The following is a 12,715-nucleotide window of genomic DNA, read 5'->3' on the forward strand; positions in this document are numbered from 1 at the left end:
CAAGACTAAGTTTATGAGGTAGCTCTACTGTGTTCCTCAGGAAGGTTTTTAGCCACCCAGTTTTGAAAAAGAGTTAAAGATGTATTTGCCATCTAGGCCTAAATACTAGAGAAACCATTATTTAAAGTTTTTGAAAAGTTTCTTTGCAATAGGAATTCAAAAGTCTAAATAGCAGCCTTGGCATTAACAGCAGACATCACAACATCCACCCAACATCTTGATTTTGATTTTCTTTTCTTGGAGCCCAAACTGAGTGAGAAAAGTAATGTTCTTTTTCAGATATACAATCTATTTTAGTTAGTGCGGCAAATTGATGTTGTTGTTGTTGTTGACCAACTTTCAGTTCCAAATTTTATAACCTTAATAACTCATGATGGGGGGCAACAAAAGATTTTCTCTCACTCTGCAGACCTAGTGCTTTCAGCACTTGCTGCTCACCATAAGCAGCCCAGCTTTTAAAAAGCTCATCAGCATATCTGTGGGAGGAAAGACTTGAGGATGTTCAACTGCATTGAGGTGCCTGGTGATCCTCAAGGATGCTTGTAGTAACAGCCTATTAAATTCTTTCAACAAGTTTGAGGCTATTAAGAGATCTGTGAAGATCTTTCAAATCACCTTTGAGCATTTTTCTTCCCTGGCCCATATTATCTGTTTATGTGAGTAACTTGGGTTGATCAGATACTTGATTATATTATCTTTTTCTCCTTGATGTGCTCCATGGTGGATCTCTCATTAAATCCACTAGTGAATGCTTCTGTGGGACTTGGAATTCTGTCTTTAACTTTCAGCTAAAGGAGGAACTGTGCTGTGAATTGTATGAGCTCTTATTTTTTAGGACAGTGATAATGACTGAGGGTATAAGATCCTTTGCAGTGGCTCCCCCATCCAACCCTGAAAGATGTGTCACGGTCAGATGGGTGGCTCTTCAAAGTATCCCTTGTTGTCAATCATGTTAACTAATCACAAGCAAAGGACTCTTGAATTTGGCAAACTTGGGATTTACTCTTAAAAAAATGCCACTAACTCATTGCACTTGGGGGAACTGTCATTCTTTCAGTTGACTCATTTTTTATTCATTGTTCTCTGGTACATGGGGAGGAAGAGAACTCTATTTTGGTAGATATGGTTTCATGCCTCTGTGAAATTCTGAGTGTGCAGGTAAGACATTTGCTCATCCTTTCACTCTGTTTCTCTCTTTGGACCCTCCCACTGTTGCAGTGGGGTTGTGGAAGGAGTCCTGGGCTGGGGAGTGAACTCTGATTTTTGCTCCCTGCTCCATGTATGGCTAGCAGTGTGAGCACAAGCAGTCCCATAGCCTCCTTAGAGGAACTTTCCAATTGCCCATTTTCCAGCATATTTATCTAAGCCATGCTTGGGAAGAGGAGAGAGCAGAAATAATTCGCATTGACTATGCGAATGTTTATCTTAGGCTGAACCATATACAATGGGGATTTTTGTAGGTCACGCCATTTCATATGGTTCAAACTAATAGATCCTACTATCCACACTTTAAGGCCTACGGAGATTCTACAGATTTCTTATGAGATTTTCTTACTGTTATAGTCAGATCTGATTTGAGTCTAAACAGTGGAGCAGACAGACATCGTTTTTACTATCTACAACTATTTTTTTTTCTATCTTCACTCTTTCTTTATTCTCTTCCCTTTCTGGTTAAATCCAGGCCTTCAGAACCTTTACGATCTTCTCATGCTTTCCTTTCATCATCAGTCCTCCTACTTAATTCATCTTCTTACCTGTCTTACATGTTTTGAACACTTAGATTCCATGTTATATGCGAGATAAAAGAGGGCAAGTGAAGAAGAGCTCAGAATTGTTGGTAAACTCAAGAACAGGCCACATTAAATAGGGGTGATGCCTTAATGTTGCTAAGGATCATTCCATTTTAACCACAATTATTTTGTAAGCTTTAACAAAAAAAGTGTGTGTGTGTGATTGTGGAATGATAGAAATAATAAAATTAAATTGGAAAGTGGTTGCTTCCTTTGGATTAGAGAGTACTCTTGAAATGGTATGTACTAGTGAATTTTGGAAAGATTAGTCATTTTGAGAGTAACTCTATATACTGTGTCTTGTTGAAGGTTCACATTCCTGCCTGATTTTAGGTAGCACATTAAATAATTGCCTTATTAACTTTTCTTTTCTCAACTAAGTCAAGTTCCAATCAAATTGTGCACCTTGATGCACAATAGAACCACATAAATGTTATCCTTTTATTTTAACTTGGAGAGGTGTAACTTTGAATATTTCATTTAGAATTATATAAAAAGCAAGGCAAAATTGAAGTATTCCTGCTTTCCATTATGTATTAGCCTCAATTTCAAAAAGATAGTTAACATTTCAAACTAGCTAAGTTTATTTTACTCTTCTTTTAGGTGAGAATTTCTTTAAGATTTCTAGTGGAAGAAATATATAGCTTCTACCTCCCTAAGCCTCCAAGATCCTTTCCCTTTTATTTAAAACATCTTCTGACAGTGACATGTAGAAAATCTCAACCATAGGTAAAGCTAACATTAAAATCATCCCTTCTTTTTTTTTTTTTTAAATCATCCCTTCTTTTTGGTAGATTTAGCAGCATCAGACACTGTTCATCTATAAAGTGGCATAATCAGAAAATTATTTTTTCTAGTTTAGTGCTTTAGGATTTGAATGTGAGCAACACAATTTGGATTATTCAGTTTGTTTCTTTTTCATAAGCACAGACTTTGGGCATAGGAAAACGTGTTTTTAGATATCAAAGAAGGGGTATTGAGTGTAATTTTCATGATCTTAGACTATCACAGAGTAGTTAATTTTTGTGGATTATCGTATTAGATACCGCAGAGTACAATTTTTCTCTGGAAATATGGTTAGATACATCTCTGGTTGTCAAGGAAAATAATTTTCAGGGTTTACTTAATGTGAACATAACACTTTTCATACACTGCAGCTCTTATCTCCTACTTACCAGGAGATTATATTTTCATACTGAAAAGGTTTAATTCTATAGACAGAGGCAGAGTGTTTGTTTATTTTTACCTTGACAGTATGCTGGTGTGGAGCATCTGATTGCTGACTCAGTAGGGGCATCCAGTGTATTTTTCTAGTTAAGGGTACTGGAGACAAAACCAGACCGATACGGGTAATAGCACGATTTAAGAACAGGATTGAGGGCAAAATGTGAGGTTGCTGTGGGAGAGAAAAATGGCAGCTAGTCTCAGGATTTAGGAAGAAGTAAGAAGGGTGCCCCTTCTGGAGAAAAATCATCCAATAAGCATAGGGGAAAACTTGAGAGAAAATCTACGAGAGGAAAGGAGGACTCTGGGAAGAACTTGGAGTTTGGGAAAAAGAAGGGGCCTGGTTTCGTGAAGGACATCAGGAAGGAGAGTATATGATGGAGAAAAGAACTTCATTATTGAAAAGCAGGCTCCATTATAGTACTGACCTCAGAGATGGTTGGCCCTCTTCTGGAATGAATAGTGTCAAATGTACACCTATTTCTTATCCCTTTGAAAGTCTCTTAGTAAATAGTAAACCAAGTCTTCTAGTTGTTCAGTCCCAAAACTTTGGAATTATCCTTCATCCATTTCTATCTCCCAGACCCACATACAATTTGTCTTAAATTCGTATTGGCTCTAGCATGGAAAAAATATCTAGATCTTTGACTATTTCTCATCATCTCCATTGCCACTCCCCTTGTTTGACTATGGTTTTCTCCTGGCCAGGTTATTACAGTGGCCTCTTACTTGATAGCCCAGCTCTTGGCTTTGGCCCTTATCCCCCTGTTGACTGTTCTCAACACATCAGCCAGAGGAAGCTTGTCAAAACCCACCAAAGCATACCACCTCCCTCAGAGTGAACATCCTAGCTCTCATTATGTCCTTTGAGGCTCACCATCCGGGATTCTCACCTGGCAGCCCATTAGAATCCCCTGAGGAGTTTCACAAACATGCTGATGCCTATGCTCTAACCCAGACCAGACAAATTTGAATCCCTTGGAATGGTGTGTGGACATTGTATCTGTGCCTGGGTGGTACAGTCGGTTGTGCAGTTAAACATCTGCCTTCGTCTCAGGTCATGGTCCCGGAGTCCCGGGATTGACCCCACGTCAGGCTCCCTGTTCTGTGGGGAGTCTTCTTCTCCCTCTCCCTCTGCTCCCCCCCTTGCTCATGCTCTCTTGCTTGCTCACTCTCTCACTCCCTCAAATAAATAAATAAAATCTTAAAAAAATAAAAAAGATAAAAGCTCCCATGCTTTAGCTTTTAGGGTATCACCAATGAGTAAGACCAAATTCCAACTTTCAAGCTTCTGACACCTGGCAAGGAAGATCAGAGGACCCCACTCAGATAACTGTAATCCTCCTTCACAAGTGCTACACTAGCAGAATGAATAAATATCTGGGGAACCTGAAGGGAAGTGGGGAAATTACATACAGGGGAGGGAAGTCCAAGAAGTGGCATCCTGCCAGGCCTTGAAGGAAGGGAGATTTTCTCTGAGAGAAAAGGGGAGAAAGTGTGTCCCAGGCCAACCTCATTGATTACGGCTATAAGATGCTAAGAGGAAACATGTTGATGTGATTAAGAGCTAAGGCAGTTGAATCAGGCAGAGGTGGGTTCAGTTACTTTGGCAAGTTACCTCACCTCTTTGTGCATCAATTTCCCTACCTGTAAAATGGAGATAAAATCGTACCTACCTCCTAGGGACGTGAGAGTTATCAACTATTTGGTACATTGTTGGCACTCAATAAAGTTAACTTTCTACCAAAGCTAACTAGGTATTTCTCTTGAAGAAAATTAAAAGAAATGCCTTTAAGTGGTTCATGGCTTGTACTGGGTGCTGTATACCCTACCTACTGACAGCGTGATTTTCATATGAGCAGGATCAGCAAACCTGGTGGTTGGTCAGAATTGCAGTGCTTCAGGCCCCATTTCAGAACTGCTGAAAAGATTCTGCATTCTAACAAGATTCCCAGGTGATTCATGTGCACATTAATTTTGAGGAGCGTTTTTGTAAAGCAAAAAAAAATGGATAAGAAATAGCTCTTGCCCTTATGGAGCTTAGAGGTCCTTAAAACAACTTTAGTATTTACAGAAATAATTATAATGCAGGGTATAATGTGATAAGTGACATGAGACATCCACGCCAAATGCTAAAGTACCACAGATTGTTTGAAGCTCAAATTGAAAATAGTATAAAGTTTCTTTTCTGACTGATAAAGTCTGAAAGTTCTTAAAGCTACAATGAACACTTTTCCTTTTCTGCTATCCTCCAAACGCTGTAAACTGCAGAACTTAACATGTATGTTAAGTGCAGAGCTAAATTGGGGACAGTTGACCTACAAGTGCAGGTTACATCATTGCCTGACAGGGAAGGAACAAGAAGTACCAAAAGGTGATAGAAATGACCCCATAACTTTAAGTCTATGAGATGAAATAGACTCCTCAGAGAAAGATCAAGATTAATACAAAGCATGTGACTGGAAATAGTACAATTACCTTAATTCTTGACACTCAGCACTCTTGAAAATAAAACCCTACTTTTTGAATTTAAAAGCAATGATTAAACCAAAGAAATGGCCTACAGTTTCCTTTGTTGACATTATGAACAAAACATTGAGTTATTAATTATTCTTCTTTAACTAGTACTGATTTCATCTTGTCAACTTTACCATTGCAAGTTACCAGGACAGCCAGAAATAAAGCAATTTAGTGAAAGAACATCATTAAACTCTGTATAAGCATTACAGTGTACTTAATATTGTTGGAAGTTTTAGCAGCAAAATGAATTAAAGAGATAATTAAAATCTAGAAGGAGAGGGGCATCACTAAGTATATATGAGACAGAGATGTGTATGTGTGGGATTTAAGAAACCTGGACCCATGATTCTACTGTTTCCACCTTCAAAAAAAACCAAAAACCAAAAAACATTCTAAAGGAGATACAGAATAAAAGTTAAGAGATAATTTCCATGACTTGCAATGATTCAGTCCCTTCCCCTGATGAAATGGAAGTTGTCGGGTTTATGCAGAAGCTGATAGCTTTGAATTTGGAGACTGTTTCAGAAATACTATAGATATCATTGCATTTTATTTGAGTTTACAACATAAGCATTTTGCTTTCTTCCCCCCTTGGTTATTTGTTTCCTCTACTAAATTTCAGTTAAGTTTCTTCTCTTTTTTGGTTCCTTGTGGTGTAATGTGAAGTTGTTTATTTGAACTTTTTTTTTTTAATACAAGCATTTATAGCATAAATTTCATTCTGACATCTGCTTTTGCTGCATTCCATAGGTTTTGGAATACTGTGTTTTCTCTTTCTTTTGTTTTGGGACATACTTTGATTTGCCGTCTGATTTCTCATTTGGCCCACTGGTTGTGCTGTAGTGTGTTGTTTAATACTGACATATTTAAATATTTAATATTTACATTGCAGATTGTCCAGCTTTGTATTATTGTTGATCTTTTAGTTTCATACCATTGTGGTTGGAAAATGTACTTGGTATGATTTCAGTCTTCTTCAATTTCTAATATTTGTTTTGTCTCTTTTTGTGTGATTTAACCAGGGGATTCTTCTGTGTGTACTTGAGGAAAATGTGTATTCTGTTTTTCTTGGATAGAATGTTTTATATATATCTTTCAGAACCATGTATTCTGAAGTATGCTTCAAGTAAAAAATATTCTTGTTGAAAAAAAAATTACTAACTTTAACTGAGGGTACGCATTTAAAATAAAGCACATCCGGGGCGCCTGGGTGGCTCAGGTGTTTAAGTGACTGCCTTCTGCTCAGGTCATGATCCCAGGGTCCTGGGATTGAGCCCCACATCGGCCTCCCTGCTCAGCGGGAAGCCTGCTTCTCCCTCTCCCACTCCCCCTGCTTGTGTTCCCTCTCTCTCTCTCTGTGTATCTCTCTGTCAAATAAATAAATAAAATCTTTAAAAAAAAATAAAGCACATCAGAGGGGAGATTGGTGGGGGGACGGGTGAAATAGGTGAAGAAGATTAAGAGTACGTTTATCATGATGAGCACTGAGTGATGATGTATAGAATTGTTGATCACTATATTGTACACTTGAAACTAATATGACCCTGTAAACTATATAGGAATTAAAATGAAAAGCTTAATAGAAAAAAAATGAGTACATAAAAATTTTCAAGTTTGGGGGTATTTCACTTCAGTTTGTGGTAAAATCACATGGCCTAGTGTAAGAGAGGCAAAAATAATCATTTGAAATAAATGTTTAACTGGTTTTGTCACTGGCTATAACTAATGGTGTTTCACAAAGTAAATAAATTCAGCTGAGTTTTATTCTTCATACATAGATGTTGTAAATAGTGAAAACAGTTTTCACGTGACAAATTCGACCGATGACATTCTGACATAGAACTGAAATTGTTCGTGGTTAATTTTTTTTAGTATTGTTTTTGTTATTAGTAAACATAAAGACCTATTGTCTTATTTCAAATTGCATTTTTGTCTGGCTTATTGGTTTTGGTTTTACTTTTCAGAACTTCAAATTGAAAATTCGTACATTCTTCAAATAATGTATAGTTTAGTAAAATTACTTGAAAGAATATATTTGTCTTACAAATGACAACATCCTTAGGATTTTTAAAAAAGGATTTGTTTATTTGAGAAAGAGAGAGAGGGCACAAAGGGGGTAGGAGCAGAGGGAAAGGGAGGGAGAGAATCCCAAGCAGACTCCCTGCTGAGCACGGAGCCCCAGATCATGACCTGAGCCAAAACCGAGAGCAGGTCGCTTAACTCGCTGAGCCACCCAGACGCCCCTTAGGATCTTTTAAAAATTGATTTGGACAAGGAAAGCTTGAAGGAAATATAATTTATTTACTTCTATTTTTTAAAAAGATTTTATTTATTTGAGAAAGAGTGAGTGAGTGGGGGAGGAGTAGAGGGAGAGGGACAAGCTGACTCTGCGTTGATCACAGAGCCTTACATGGAGCTCGATCTCACGACCCTGAGATCGTGACCTGAGCCGAAATCAAGAGTTCAGTGCTTAACCAACTGAGCCATCCAGGCGCCCCAGAAGTGTAATTTAGATAACAGATATCAAGAAGCAGTTATATTATTTTCTCAGCTACTTTATGCACATGTGGTGGATATGTCATGTTCTCTTTAGGAGCTGTCAGTTCTCAATTTCTCTTCATCATTTATTTCTGATTTTGTCACAAACAGTAAAACATACTGGCTCATTTTTGGTACCTGGAACAGAGGGTCTGATTAGGAAGGGGAGCTTGTTCGCAATGCATGTGGTCTGTCACCAAAATGAATATATATTTCGGATTTCTCAGCGCTTTTAAACTGTTTAGATTTTTAAAAATTCTGGAGGAAGATCTAGTTAAGAGTTGTATACTGTATAGGTTACATTCTTTTATGTAAGTCCATCTTTGAAAGTCATTTATTTCTAGTTACATTGCCTTTTGTAGGGTGTGGAGATTTTGTAGAAAGCTGAAGTCTTCACACAGCTGATACTAGGTTGCTAATTGAATGAGGTAAACAGAGATCTTTCTCCTCAGTGCCCTATTCTCCATCATTTCACCCTTTTATGATTTAAAGTACCTCAAGGTATCTATAAAAGCAATTAAGAGTAGAGAGACTCCCCCACTTTTCCCATGTGCCAACAACCCATTAAACAACATAGAGATATGTAACAAGTTATCTATGAATGAATTCTTACACTGATTTTTATTTGAGCTCATTTCACATTTGACATAGTATTTATTGGACTTCATTTAGTAAGGAAACATCTGTTTTTCATTTTTAATTGATTAGTATGTAGAGTGCTTATATGATTACAAGTACTTGTTTTTAGGGAAATCAACTTATTTCTTAGGATAAGCAGAGTTATTTGCTACAAATTAAATTTAACCCTCTTACTGAAATATTTTATTTTTGGTTTACATATCAGAAACTAGATATAGGGGTGCCTGGGTGACTCGGTTAAGCATCCAACCCTTGATCTCAGCTCAGGTCTTGATCTCAGGGTGTGAGTTCAAGCCCTTTGTTGGGCTATGTGCTAGGTGTGGAGCCTACTTAAAAAAAGAAAGAAAGAAAGAAAAGAAACTAGATATATTTGACCAGAAAATGTAATGTTATCCTATAACTAATTTTCAGTAAAAACTACATTTTTTAGTAAATATTAGTTTGAGCCCTATGAGATTGCTGATATCTGACCACTTTTGCCCTACAGATATAGGCAGTTGCATACGGTTAAACTTGATACTAAAAGCCAAAATATTGGGGCACCTGGGTGGCTCAGTCGTTAAGCGTCTGCCTTCGGCTCAGGTCATGATCCCAGGGTCCTGGGATAGAGCCCCGCATCGGGCTCCCTGCTCTGCAGGAAGCCTGCTTCTCCTTCTCCCACTCCCCCTGCTTGTGTTCCCTCTCTCGCGCTCTGTCAAATAAATAAATAAAATCTTTAAAAAAAAAAAAAAGCCAAAACATGGAATGTTACACTAATTAAAACAGTAACAAAACAAAACATGAGATAGGCAATGCTTCACTCTTGTGGTGCAAATTTTTATGCTTAAGAAAACAAAAACTAAAGAAAAACACGTATTTCTGAGGAACTTGCTGTTTTTATTATTATCCCATAAATGTGAAAAAGCTAATTAAAACTATTAATAACCAGAAAATTGAGGATAAACTTGAAGATCCTATACCAACGAAAGTTGGATAAACAGCAAAAAAATACATGAGTTACTCTGAAATAATTTTTTGTTTCCTTATAACATCAAACTAACCAAAACTTCCTGATTTTAATTAGTGAGGAACAACTTCTTGGTTATTTTAATCTACTTTTGGTACTTATTTCCTTTTTTTATTGTTATAGGATTAGATGAAATAATCACATCAGTTTGCTCCTTTGTAAAGGAGGAGGTTGTGCTAAAAGTATTCTAAGGTATCTTTCAGCAATAGGCTGCCATAGAAATAGGAAAAAAAATCTAACATGGTTTAAAGGATATTTATTTAAGCAGTATTTATGAGACTGGAAACATCAGAGTGGAAATGAGGTATGGTTTAGAAGCCTTTTTGCTTTAGCTCATTTATTTTTGGAGTTGATTAAAATGAAATGAAATTGTAAAAATTCAAACCATGACTTTTTTTCTCTTTGAACTTTTTAGTTCCTGTTGAAATTGGAGAGAAACTACCTAGTAATTGAACTACCAGGAGAGGCCAGGCTACCCTCCAGGGCCTTTTACAGTGTGGCACCGCCTTCACTCATTCATTAAGCTCCTGTCATGTGTCAGGACTGGACTCAGAATGTAGGGTGTGGACCTTAGCAGTAGAGATCTAGGCACTTACTTGGTTAGCATGTTGGGACTAGAACTCTCATACAGGGACAGGCTGTCATTAACCAAATTCGTAAGATATTAATGTATAACTCTGAATGCAAATATATTGGTTTATAATAAGAGTTCTTTGCTCCAAATGATTTAGAATGCACATGTGAGCCTACACAGGGCTGACTCACTGAAAGTTACTCTACAGGGAGAATCAAATTGTAACTGAAAGGCTACTTGGAGAGTAAGGTCTGAAGAAAGCATGAATGGATTGTGTGATTCGGTGTTTGATGTTAGTCTCTGATTATTTCATTGTCTCCGATTTCACAATAGTGATACCCCTGCCAGAGAGGCCAGCTTGCTCAAAACTGGATCAGAGTATACTTCCCATAGACAGTGTTAGGATGCAGATTATGTCTTTTGTAGACTTCCCTTTCTTTTCTTCATTTCACATTATACTTTCATCCCTGCCCCAGAGTTTTATATTCCTTACTAACCCAACTCTGTAGCTTAGTGCCTTGCCCCAAAAGGTGCTCAAGAGACGTTTATTAATTGGTATTACATCTAGCTAGCTATAAGATTCTTATTCATTTTGCCTTGGAAGTAGTACATATTTTACTTCTAAGATACATTGCGTATAAAGTTTAAGCTATAGTTTATTGCTTCATTCTAAGATGTGTATGCATATAGTCTCTCACATGTGTGTGGGTAACAGGAGGGGCATGGTACTTAACTTCCAGGCTTTGATGCTTTGGAAAAATAAAAGTTTCTAATAATATTAGTCTGCAAAAGTTCCAGATATGCTGATGGATCTTGGACTTTTTTTTTTTTTTAATTTTTTGCTTGCCAAATAAAGGTTTAGATTGTGAAGACTCTTTCCAGAGACAAAATTTCAAAACGAGATGAAACTCAGAGCATCCCTAATTCTTCCCAATTTAGTAAAGCTCTTTGTACTGATAGTGATTATGTGTTGCAAGAGGAGAGAAGGGTAGGAAGAACCTCCTTTGACACACTTGAAGGTCATACTTCAGATGCTTAGTAATTTGTCAGGAATCTGAAACTTGTTGGTTTCTAGTCTAGTCTTCACTAAATGGATAATTTTCCCCCCTAAAACTGCTGTCCTGTTATTAAGATTAATGCATACACAAGATATTGTGCCTGTAAATAGAAAAGATAATTTTAATGTTTTGCCATAATCCCTCAAGACATGAGTCTACAGTGTAGACTAATGGGTTGAAAAAGGTACTAACTTCAGAAAAACCAAAGAGGATTAATCTTTCAGAATACTTCTGAAACCACCAACTTCTGTTTTCTATTTTATATTTCTGTGCCTCAAAAAAAAAAAAAAAAAAACAAGCAAAAAACTATTTCCCCACCACTCTCTCCCCCTTTTCTAAAAATAATTCCCTCTTCATTTGCTACCCCATAACACTTGCCAAAATTCAGCCCAGAGTGAATTTTTGTAGCCAACTTAGAACCCCAAAATAGAAACTGCTGACAGTTCCTTAAATACAGTAACACTGACAGGTGCCTTGGTAATAAATTCACAAGCTTAGAATCCACAAAACAATAGAGTTATGCAAATTGGAGCATGTAGGAAGAATAATCTGAAACAAATGGCAAAGCAGTAAGTTTAGCACTGTGGCATACCGGTTTTACTCAGATAAAACAAATAATCCTGAGGAGATCATAAGGAAATCTAAGATCAAGGAGGAAGAGACGCAGATGGAATAAGTAAATGATTACAGTTTGAGCTGGCCAATTAACAATTGATTTCCCTGTCACCGCAACCGTAAGCGGAGGTGAGAAACGCATCATATGGTTTTGCATTGCAGGTATAAATAACAAAAGACAAATGGAAAATAAGAGACCTCCCCTGATTGAACTTATCAGAGTTGCGCTGTTTTAATTGTTCTTCGGCAACATTCCCATCAGTCATATTCAGATGAGTTGTTTAATTTTAGTCAAACAATCAAGCATGCAATACATTTTGAATTCCATTTATTTTAAATGTCCCTGCTTAATTATCTTTTACTTTTGTTATTAATCTCTGACATTATTGGCATAATAGAAAGTTGTTTTTTTTTTAATAAAGAGAAAAGGCAATATGTTCAGTTAACTTATTTTTAGGAAATACATATTTTCAATTAAGACTTCAGATAGCTCTGACAACCACAGACAAAAATGGAGCTGAGGCATATAGCACCACCTTTTGTTAGGTGTGTGGTAAAATGTAACTTTTTGAACCTAGGCTGTAGCTTGCAGCCTGTAACAGAAATATCTAGCTTTTTCTTTTTCTTTTTTTAATCACCTTTAAGTAATTCTCAGAGAAGTTATAAAATGCCTGTTGCGTGCACAAGGAAAACATATTAGCATCATGACTCTTTTAAATATAATAACGTAGTCATCCTATTTGAGGTGAAG

General features: G+C 36.9%; 1 protein-coding gene and 1 long non-coding RNA gene across 12 annotated transcripts in view; both read left to right on the forward strand.

The window, feature by feature from the left end:
* Positions 1-12,715, forward strand: part of HDAC9 (histone deacetylase 9) — an 899,218-nt gene that overhangs the window by 220,310 nt on the left and 666,193 nt on the right. The window lies entirely within an intron of this gene.
* LOC118020847 lies at positions 4,222-5,898 on the forward strand. Its single transcript, XR_004682034.1, has 2 exons — positions 4,222-4,413; positions 4,483-5,898. It is a non-coding gene; the product is annotated as an uncharacterized LOC118020847 (long non-coding RNA).

Source organism: Mirounga leonina, unplaced genomic scaffold, assembly GCF_011800145.1.
Source record: "Mirounga leonina isolate KUSES-001 unplaced genomic scaffold, KU_Mleo_1.0 Mir_174, whole genome shotgun sequence".
Taxonomy (NCBI): Eukaryota; Metazoa; Chordata; class Mammalia; order Carnivora; family Phocidae; genus Mirounga; species Mirounga leonina.